Below are 12,012 nucleotides of genomic sequence, written 5' to 3'. Positions count from 1 at the left end.
TCCACTGTACAATCACATTACATCACATCACATTACTCTTAACAGTACATCACTTTGGGGTATTTTATACCTCTTAATATTAATAACTAAAAGATGCTTCTGTCAGTGTGCATGTAAAAGAAGGTGGGTGTCTATAGTAAAATGAAAAAAGAAGTTAACCTTATTTTTTTTGTTTCATAACAGACTTCTGATCTCATGCTGTAGTTTGATTTCACAAGGCAGTCTTGATTGAGGGGTTCAGATAGCAAACAAATTATTTTTATGCTTTTCTGTTCCAAAATGTTTGATTCTCTGAAACTCTGCTGAACTATTGCGTTGATATTGTTATGAACTACTTGAATTCATTCACACTACATTAATGCATGATACATTAGGTTTTGTTCCCTAATATGATCTGTTTATGCTGTGATCATGTATATTATTTTGCTGAACATATGTGATACTGATTGCTGTATTAAAGAACACAGAATGCCCATCAACAATCCATGAATCAATATTATTGTTGTTAGTAACCCTGCCATGTTGTCATGTTAAAACATGATTTGTGTCTGGTTGGAAGTATCTATATAAATACAATGGCTGCGTTTATACATTATTAATCAATGATGGCACCACTTCCAACTTTACCAATATAACAATTAAATGACTAAGACAACAGGAATGCCAATAGTGGTAAATTGATTTCAAGAGCTGCTGTGGTCATGGAACTTTACAAAACCTACTTTTAGCAATAAATATTATTAATTGTGAATATGTGAACTCAGACTAAATGAGAAATGGTGTAAGGTGGTCTTCAAAGAGTAAGTCATACAGTGTGCTGAGTGAAATTTTGTGGGGACAGTGGAGCTACTCTTATTTCATATTCCAACTGTCACAGGTTCTTTTATCTGCACGTCAATGTGTACTTCAGTGCAGTTCCTTGCCAGGACCTTTTGACATGCATCAATGGTAAACAATCTTGGTTTATACTTTGACACCCATTTAAATGATACTCAGTAATAGGAACACTTGGGTTAATATAAAATAGATCCCCAAATTAATTTCAAAATGATGTTTACAATTAAGTGGTATGTTAAAGCTATAAATTTCTGAATATTATATGTTTTTTGGGGGGAACACAAATTAACCAGTGTTCATTTTAATACACTTCAATAAAAAAACTTGATCTGTTCAAACCAGCCTAGCAAGTTAAGAATAAGTTAAAGATAAACCTGTTCTTATTTTATTACATATATATATATTTCACTCAAAATGTTTTCAGTCATAATTTAATATAATACCAATTTAAACTGTGGTTTATTTATTTAACTGAATGCCAAACTACAGTACTACTTAATTGCCTCTTAACTAATAAATTGAAAATACTGGAAATGATAAGTAGAATGAGGAGCCAAATTGGCGGTGAGAATCTGTAGAAATGTTTTTTTTCACAAATTAGTAATTTATCCCTTGAAAGATTAACAGAACATTTTTAATGGTAACAGGATTCTTTACAGGCAATAAATATTTTTAAATTTTTGAATGCGTGTCTTTTTCCAATTCTAAATTGCATATAAAGCTCATAAAAGTGAAATAAATGAGTGTTTTTCATGAAACATGACAGTAAACAAATGAATTGAAGCAAACAGATGTCGCAGAAATGCCCATTAACCCAGAAATAACAAGTATTTAATGGTGAAAACTTCCGTTTTCAGTTGTATTCCATGACCTAGAGCGCTGATCTGAAAGACTAATCAGTAAGGCTTATAACAGCTTTGTCGCCTTTAATCTCTGAACAAATAGAAGCAATCTTGTTCAAACCAGATCACATGACAACTTCTCTACAACCTTCATACAAATGTAAATTGTATCTAACCACATAGCGTTCAAAAGGGGAGATTATTCCTCAAGAAATAGTTTTGTTATGGAAATGTGTTCTATAATCTGCTATGGGGGAACTCATTGACTAAAGATCTTCAGACACAAACCTTTATTTAGCCAGAGGTACACAAAACTAGGGAAAAAATCATCACCTTTAAGGGGTTCAACTCATAAATAGTTCCTAAGCAACCACTTCAAATTAAATTCTCAAAGTTGTCTTTAAAGCAGGAACTGGTTCCATACCCTTGGTAATCTAGTTCTTGTTGATGTTGAGATGGTGCTCTTAACCAAAGCATGATGTTCCGCCAGCTCGAGTACCGTCAACACTTGAGTACGGTCGACACAAAACTTAACATGCTTCTTCTTCGGACAATTGTGCATCAATTGACAGGCTTCGATTTTTTTACATCACAATTCCAAGATGGCTGCAATGATGTCATGGTCGGGCCCTGGTTCATATAGCACGCTCATACTTGTTTTTATTTTGAAGAATTTATGATCAGTTAACTGGAAAAAAATCAATATTGCATCATTATATATAGAACCTTTATTGATTTTATGTTAGTTAAAACATGCACAAACAGATCTGCTAAAACATTTTTACATATAAAATCTGATGTAATGAATATATACTTAATGTATTTGATTGTGTTTCTAAAAACAAAATCGCTTTGCATGTAGTAACATGAATGTTGGGTTTTCCTAAGTTAATCTCATAAATAAATATAACTTTCCTAATAAAAGAAAAGGATGCACCAAGAAAGAATATTTAAAAAAAAAAAATATGCTTATTTAACTACATCCATATACAAAAGGGACTTCACTGGAGAAAGAAAATTCCCGAAAGTATACAACTTCTTTGACAAAACTTCAAATGTGTTTGTTTGAAATAGGTAGAATATGTCCAGAATTAAGTATAGTGTTTTTTGCAGCAAATGAGCCAAAAGTCTGGTGAATTAGTTGTAAAGAAAGGTAGGTAAGAGTCCAAATACCAGACCTTTTGAGAGTCACAGTTTTTTATTCATAACATTATTTCTACTAATACTAGGCCTTTATGCTGTGTCTGCTTGAATGAAGGAATGTCATACGACCTTGAATTTAATGGTCCGTAAAGATTTAAGCATTGTTATTAATTAATACTGAAAATTATCCATTGACCAAGCAAACTGACCATGTCAAATCCATGTAATGTACATGCTTTTATTGTTGGACATTTGCCTACAGACTATAATTAATAACAACAAACCAAATGACAGAAGTAAGACACCTTTATTATTATTTGATGATGGTTGAATAATTCAAGTCATCAGGATGTTATTAGAAGGTAAATTGAATGGCATTGAAGTAGATAGTCATAAAAATAACTCCTTCGGGCTGTTATTGTTACCATTTATAAACACATTTGTTCAGTATACTAATCTGAAATTAATATTGTTTATATTGATGTCATGGTTTTTGGTTAAATTCAACAATGAAGTGTTGTAGTAGGATTATCAACCAGAGCAAATAAGCTTTGCACCCTAACCCATAATTGATGTTGGAAAAAATCATAATAGTAATGTCATCTTAGGCTAGATAAATATTTACTGAATTTAAAGTGATCTGTGGAGGGCTTTCACTGGACTCGGATACTTAAATCGGTAAAATTATTATGAGGACGCTATTGTATTTGCTCAGTATATATGAATGTAACTAATCCACTCCTTATTTTGATTGGGCGGAGGGGTAGACGCTAATTAACATATTTTTGAGTGCAGAAAAATGATTATTAATAAAATGTAAAGGTACGCCTTACCCTACTCAACCTTTGACATGCGTTTATTTGTTTAATTAGGGACTGAATGTCGACTGAAATGAACCACAGGTATGTAAAAATACATTTCTGTGGGCGACAAACTTTCTCTGTCAATAGTTTATATTGACTGTTTGGAGTGGGAGTTTATGTTATCTATCTAATCTTTATTGACTCTCATGATTGGATAATTGAACAGTAAGTTAGCCTCTTAAACTCATTGTTACTGTCCATTAGACCCATTTTAGCGGCTGTCACCATGTTAACTCCTTTGTGATTGGTCATTCCATCCAAACAATCAGTTAATGCCTATACATACTAATTATAATAATCAATATATTTTAAAAACTTAATAAGAACTATAAGTAATAATCTTTCAATTTTCCCAGATGTCTCCATTTTATCTCTGATCATATCTCTGCTGAATAATAAAAATGTCTTCTGTTGTAGTAAAGAGGGTATGTGAAATGTCCACCCTTGCTGACCTTCATGATATTTCAAAATGTTGACCCGAAGTAGTAGTAAATAGGTGTCACTGTGGTCATGTCACTTTTCAAGTCTATCTGTTAGCCATTATTATCTTCGTTACATCTAATTATAGCAAAATTAACCAGTTTAGCGACAAAGTGTTCAATGGTAATAGTCATAATTTTCAAACTTTTGCTTATTAAGTAGTTAATTAGAAATATATTGGTTTGCTATTATTGCACGACAAAAAAAAGGAAAAATTTAGAAACATCAAATGAACATAGATTAAAGTTGCAATTTCATATTTTTACGTTATATTTTTAAAATTGATTAAAATAAAGCCTTAAAATAGATGGTATCTATAAACAGTCCTACCTTGTTAAAGAATAATCCTATTAATCCTATAATTCACTATTGCCAGTTGAGAAATTGGCAAAAATATCATTTTCCTCTTCCAATTCAAACGTTTGAAAAAAGCTACTCCATGGTGGAGAATAGAAAACAAGGGAGGTAATTGTGTTATTATTTCCAGTGTAAATGAGTTTTAAGTGTGAGAATCACACCTATGATCGTATAATAGTGAGTTGACAACATATTGAGCAAAAGACATAGAAATAATTATGTTTTGACTTTCTTAGAAAATATGAAATTGTAACTTTAACCATGTTATTTCGGGACAAACATATATTTCGTTTGAATAATCAGATTCCTCACTGGAAGGCCATGAGAGTACCCCATTAATACTCACAAGGCCACACCTTGTGTCCTTGGACCACACCCATGAATTGAATAAATGATTTACAGTGCATGCATTAGACCACTCACTCCTTCCTTTTCCTCCTGACATTACAAAAGAAAACACCCCAACAGTTTAGCTTGCATCATTGTATAATGAATGGTTGTAACAGGTTGCAGCATCCATTTTACTATCTGTTCATTGATACTAATTAACAATGTGCAGACATCCCACTTAAATATGAGGAGCTGCTTCCTTTAGATTAGTTGAGGGTGTGGGTTACACTGCTTGGATATATAATTGCTGATTTCAACTGAATAAGGGTGGAATTTGACAAGTATAACGTTTCCTTCAATTCACGTTTTCGTTTTACACCCAGTTCAAAGAATACTGACAATTTAAGTCCTGTATGTTTGAGTTCATACCTAGGCCACCATTTGTTGAAGTGCCAAAAAGACCCATAATGAAGGAATGTTATTATTCTTTTTAAAAAAAAACTTCTGCATTTCATCGGATTTTCGCCTACTGTTGAAGATCCCTGCTCTCAAGTGATTTATTGAAATAAAAATATATGGTGCCAAAATAAATGACCAGGAAATGAGTCTGGGTTTCAAACTAGACATAATTATGATGAAGATTATAATTTGATCAGAGAGCATTCAAAATGCCATTTATTACTAGATAGACTTTGTTCTTATGGGGAATATCACCATTAATTCATATCTTTTGCTATATATACAAACTGTAGATCCCCCTTTTATCAAGGTTGAAAATATTGTTTAGATTCAAATAGTTCATTAGGATAAACTTTTAAAATTTAAAAATAACAAAACTAGGAAATGCCCTAGACAGCATTATGCAGATAACAGCTAAATGATCATAATCATTATCATCATAGAAAAGCAAATAGTGATAAACAAATAGAATGATCAGTATAGTTTAAACTGTTTCAAAACCCAGAAATAATTAATTAATTTTTATTCTAACAATGGATGAAAATCGATATAAATCAGTTCTGAAAGTACACACTTCATTTCTACATTTCTTTACCTGTAACATGACATCATACATTCCTTCCGTGTCTGCTGATTGCGGTATGTACATATATGGATAATATTGATTAATTTTCTTTACATATATATTTCCATCCAAGGTATGTCATTTGTCCTGGCAATATCTCATTGGATGGTTTATTCCTGTTTTTGTTTTCAACATCTGGAAGTTATTGGCTGAATAAAAGACCTTTTGTCTTGTATATTGTATAGTCCCTGCCTTGGGCGTGGATATGTGCAGGGACCTCTGAATAAATAATAATAAAGACATTTCAAATAGGTTTGACATTTTCGCTGGTGTCTGTGGTTGTTTACAGATTGTTGTGAGTAAAACTCAACTGGATATACTTACACAATCATGGATAATATGGAATTGGGATATAAATTCTGTTTATGATAAAGTAACTTTAAAGTGTTTTGAATGCAAAATAGATTAAGATAATGAGGAAAATATGATTGTACGCTCAAGAAGAATAGATAAAAGGACATATCCTGTTGCTTTAGAAGTTGTGCATAATTATTGTTTGGAGATCTTGTGTAGGATATCAGTGTCCGATCATGTGGATAGAAACATTGTTTGTTGATTCTTTGTTCATTTAAGTGTGCCGTTTGTCAAAATTGATTGTCATTTGGTTATTTTAAGTTTTATGACATCTGTTGCTCCGCTCTCATAATGGTTGGTGTTTATCTCTTCTTAGTTTCTTTGTCTTCCTATTGATTTCTCTGATAACAGTTGTCTAAATATTTTTTGAATTGATACCCAAGGTTAAATCTGTAGATTACAAAATGATGTCTGCTGATTTAGTTTCATTCAGTGCATTATTAATTAGCTTGATAGTTTGGGTTAAGTTGCACGGCTACAAACTGACATTACATCTATTTTGATTTCAAAAGTTAATTGATGTTGAAATCAATATTGATGATTCATCTTGTCATAGCAACCATTTTATTATGTGCAAGTCACCTTTTCTCTCTTTTTAACAGTCACATAACCATATTGATTGATGCATTATGGGCCACAGGTTTCTAAATCACATCATAATACACATCAATAATTTCTCTTCGGCCTCATTTGATAGTTGAAAGGAATTCTAGAAAAATTGTTGCTATGGTCAACAATAGAAGAAGTTAATGACGCTCATAGGATACTTTTGTGGCTTGAAACAGAAGGAGCTTTAATATTGTCTTGACTTATTTATGAGTTGGTCAAGTCGAGAAAGAATTATCGCTCCTTATTTTTTTTGACTGGAGGATTTATAGCTATAATCGTATATAATTCACAAAGGAGTAGATTCAGTGATTTTGTGTTTTGGTTTTAATTGAAGGAATTAATTACTTTGTTCAATGATCAAAGAGAATTTAAGATAAAATACCAAGCTTTTCCCCAGAAGTGATCTTTTCCCTGTTTGATATTACTCAGAAGGGTGTATTCAAAGTTAGTAATACTTAGTTTCATTAAGTTCATTAAAGATTTCAGTGATTGGATGCATACTGCGCGACATGTAATATGTTAGTAACAGAAACTGAAAATAAATTGGGCTAAATTGGTTGTTCAAGTGTGGGTTGTGTTATATCATTATATTTATCAAGTGGTTCCTGGTTGGTGGCGGTTGTTTGCAACAAATTAAAATCAATTTATTTGAATTCTGCTCAGTTATGAACTTGTTTATGTGTTGAATCTGTGCCTCTATTCATGATTTTTTTATGTATCTCTTGTGAAATGAATAGAAGTTCATAATGCCTTTTATATCTGGAATTGTATCTTCATCTTGCTGCCAATATATTAAGTGAAACAGAGATTTTCTAATTGAAGAGCCAAGTTCTATTTTAGAATCAGAAATATATTTTATGTTCAGATATAGTGATAAAGCTAATAGTTTGAAAAGTGTGGAGATTGTTTGGAAGAAATATTGCAGAAGTAAATATATTTATTTTTGTAGGTTAGCGCGAGGAGCAACTTTTGGCAACCTTTTCGTAATTCAACAGAGGTGAAGAATTTTGCAAAACTGTATATGCAGTATTTCGAAGTAATGTTTCATTAGAACATGAACATGTTATTACAAAGTGGATTATTTTACATGATTGTTATTCATAAATAATGGAATACTAAGTATACATGAATAATGGTGATCGTTGATAATTATACAAAAAGAGAATAATTAGTAATCGTTGACAAGGATTTGACTAATCACATAACAAAATAAACTGAGATATTTCTTATGACCATGGAAGTATTACAGCAGTATAATATTAATAGCATCATGGAGCAATATGTTAGTTATGATCCAGCAAAATGTATTATATACAATGGCAAGATGTATTGCCCCGTTCCGGATGCCGTCAATAACAATGTAAGTCAATAAGTGTTTTATAATTCTGTTTTATGAACATCTGTTTCTAATTATTTGAAGACAATTTACTCCAGTTCTGTATTTTATGTTGATATACAGAAATCTTCAGATCAAGGTCCAAACAACAAAAGAATTATATATTGCTGTGGGTGATAGTTTCACCGATCACAAACTGAAAATCACTTAAAAACCAAGGGAAATAGGATCATCCCTTTTTTTCTATGATAAATGTGTATGTTTTTTTTGGTAAAGAAGCGGTATTCAGAAAGAAATATTATGATGGTGTGCCCCCAAATAATTAACCAACATTCATAATTCTATTTTTTTAGTATTTAACTCCAAAAACAAAAGTTGCATTTATATGATGTGCCCCGCCCACATCTCGACCACACCTATTTATAAATCTTGCATAAATATAGCAGGAATATAATTATTTCAACTTGTAGATTCACATGAACTAGAATAGAAAGAGAAATATAATGCACACTTCATTATATATTATCCTAGATTAGCAACAAAATCGGTGACCTTCAAGTATCTGTAATGTCTAAATTCTGAATGGTATACTGCTGGGAGCTAATTAACTTAATTGCAGGATATCTGAATCAGACCTCTATGTTGTGGTTTCACACAGGTTGATTGTAATATATTTGACTATTATTAGTCATAATGGATCCCAGTGGTGTATGACAGTAAATGTATAATTAGTAAACCAGCAATGAGCTGTTTATACGTTTCTATTATTGATGAGCTACTGTTCTTCCATTAACTGTTTAGGATTTAGTTTGCAGGTTGTCGAGGACAATCACAATCAGGGTTCAATAAGGTCATATAGAAATCGATAAGTGGAGAAAAGTAGCAGGATAAATATGAGCTTATCAATATAAGATATAAAGATAGTGTTAATTAATACATTGAAGAGATACTGAAAGGATATTTTGCATAATATTTGCATTGAAAGGCAGTTTGCTACTAAAAATATTCAAAGCACCAGATTTCAGACTTCTTAAGAAATTTTCATTAAACTTCTCTAAAAATATCTTTATAGTCAGTTTAGTCCATTTGAAAATTGAGAACAATGTGTTATTATGACATAGGTTTGAATTTTCTCATTTGTGTAAACATAAATATTGTATTTGTCACCCTTGTACTTCCGTAGAGTTACCATTTTAGAATGGCACTGGAAATCTTTAACATATTTGCTGGGGCAAATAATTGTTTGAATTTATGTCCTTCCCCACATATTGGTTGACCTATAATCTTTTTGCACTGAGATGACACATTTTCGTAGGTTGTATAGTGTCTTATAAAATCATTTTGAGTGGGGAGTTGATCTTGATATATTTGTGGATTAATATGGGTTTGTCAAGTGACCAGTCAGTGACAAACTACCAATAGGACTTATCTCTAAACAAAATAAAGTATAAATAATAATAATTATTGGTTGAAATATAGCTTGGTGTTCAGGTCTAAGGTTGGCTGTCTGCCAGCAATATAGTTGTTATGCCAATCGATCACTCGTCTAACACAACAGTGTCTGTTGTTTATTATTCTAAAGATATTTCATTGATTTTACAATTCGACCATGTTAAAGTTACGATAAATTATCGCAGTTAAAAAAAATAATATCACACAGACAGATGACCTGTAGAAACTCTATCGACTGTGAATGCATTTTTGGACCAGGTACTGATCCCCAAGTGCTAATTCTTGTTGTTCACTTTGGGGGTGACGCTCCTCAAAAAAAAACTTCCTTGGACAAATATGCATCAATTGGCAGATTTGGATTTATGATAAGATCTGAAAATTCCAATGATGCAAATGATGCCATCCTCGGTTCCTGGTCCATAGTATGCTTGTATTTGTTTATATTTGAAGAAAACTCTGTAAATGTAACATGTCCACAACACTGCGACAGATTCGTATTGTATCTCTACGTGCAGTCTGTCACTTTTCTGTCAGACCTCCCCCAAGTAATTCAAGAAGTTGTACCCATTTACACTTTTCTTAGGATGATTCTTCTCAGAAAAGCTAATTTAAGCTAGCTGGCCATGGTCAAGATCTTGAGGGAAATAAGGTTTGTATTTTTACTGAAATAACCTGCAAGTTAATTATAACACACTTGATTCCAGATTGAGACCACCTCACGGCAGTGGACATTTTCTCTTCGGGACTGAATCAGTCTGACAGAGTATGGTTTCAACTTGTTTACACGGTTCAAATCCTGTGTTTTCTTTTTATTGTTATATGTAGTTGGGTCTAATATTGCTTTCTGTTGTTAGTAATGGAGAATCATGCCTTGGGTAATACTTTTAACAGGTTTAAAAATTTCATCAGTGTTGGTTTTTGCAGGAATGAAAAGTAATCTTGTTCCGGAACAGATTGGAACATCTTGATAATAATTTCTGACCATTATCACAAATAATAACAGAAAAGATAAATTTGTTGTGCCATATAAAGATAGTAGGTAGATTTAAAGGTTCTTGTATCCTTGCAGGTGATGTCTTGTTATCTTATTATGACATTATACAGCTCATATTTCACCTGGCTTAAATCAGGAATAGTTGCCATTCCACTCTAGGCTACATTTGGTGTCTAGTTAATACCAATCGCTATATTTATTTCTTGACAGATAAAAATCGGCATCCTGGTGCCAAAAAACATTAGCTAATAAACTTGATAATTTTGTTAGATGGCTAAAAGTTTTCTCCAGGCGGGATTATTTTTTTTTTGCCGAGACATAAACATTTCTGTTGCTTAAAGAATTCTAATTTGTGGCATTGTTTATAATTGCACATTTCTGATGAGCAAGGTGTGAGCAATGTGGAACAGGCTGTCTAAAAAAATAATTTTGCTTTGAAATTGCATTTGGATTTTTCAAATATTATCTTCAGGATTCTGAGTGTTCCCAAGGCTTAGTTTTTTAAAACTTTTTTATGTTTTTTTTATTCTTTCTATCACATGCACTTTAGATCATAAGGTCTTTTATTGAGGTTTCAATCCCACTCTTGTATGTGACAAGAAGTATGGTCGCCTGTCCAACCTTGTGTGTTTTCTCCAGGTCATCTGGTTTCCTCCCACAACTGAAAACCTGTACGCACCAGTGAATTATTGAAATATGATAGTCCCGAAATGACCTGGTTTGTGTTGGATGGATGCTTAACCCTCTCTCTTTCTCTCTTTCTCTCTCTTATTATTATTATTTAAAGAAAAACAATTTAACTTGGAAATCAACCAAAACTTCTTAATTTCTAACTCTTGGTGTTTCAGGTTTTATATCTGTCATCTATTTCTGTATTTTGTTAAACATGTATGCCTGCTCACTTCTGTTTTTCTTTTCTGTCTGGTCTTCACAGTTGGCACTATCTGAAGGTGATACAAGTGATAATTCTTACAGTTATCTGAAATCTGTTTAATTTAAGGGGAAATGAATTGCAGCATAAAAACATGATGTGTTTGACTCTGTGCACTTTTAGTTCAATTCATTCTACTTTCCATATACACAGGGTTTTATGTTGTTCAGATGGGCACAGTTAAAATAACAATTATTTTAAGCTTGCTTAGCTGTGACATCTGAACACAAAACCGGGGCAAATAAACTACCTTAAATTCAACTGCTGCTGCAACAGCTCTAAAAAGGTAAGTCGAAAAGGTTAGTTTAAAATGACAAGGTTATAGCCTCTTCTTGTGACAGCTTTTTATCACCTTCAGGGATAAATGACAGCCAGCAATTATAAACTTTGGACAGACCAA

The 12,012-nt window shown here is 32.2% G+C and overlaps 1 protein-coding gene across 1 annotated transcript in view; it reads left to right on the top strand.

The window, feature by feature from the left end:
* The window catches only part of LOC126807775 (tensin-1), a 145,847-nt gene that overhangs the window by 60,689 nt on the left and 73,146 nt on the right, over nt 1-12,012 (top strand). The gene's annotated exons all lie outside the window — the stretch shown is intronic.

The sequence above is a fragment of the Patella vulgata genome, chromosome 9 (genome assembly GCF_932274485.2).
Source record: "Patella vulgata chromosome 9, xgPatVulg1.2, whole genome shotgun sequence".
Taxonomy (NCBI): Eukaryota; Metazoa; Mollusca; class Gastropoda; family Patellidae; genus Patella; species Patella vulgata.
The sequence above is the reverse complement of the archived record's forward strand: the minus strand, read 5'-3'. Positions and strand labels throughout refer to the sequence as shown.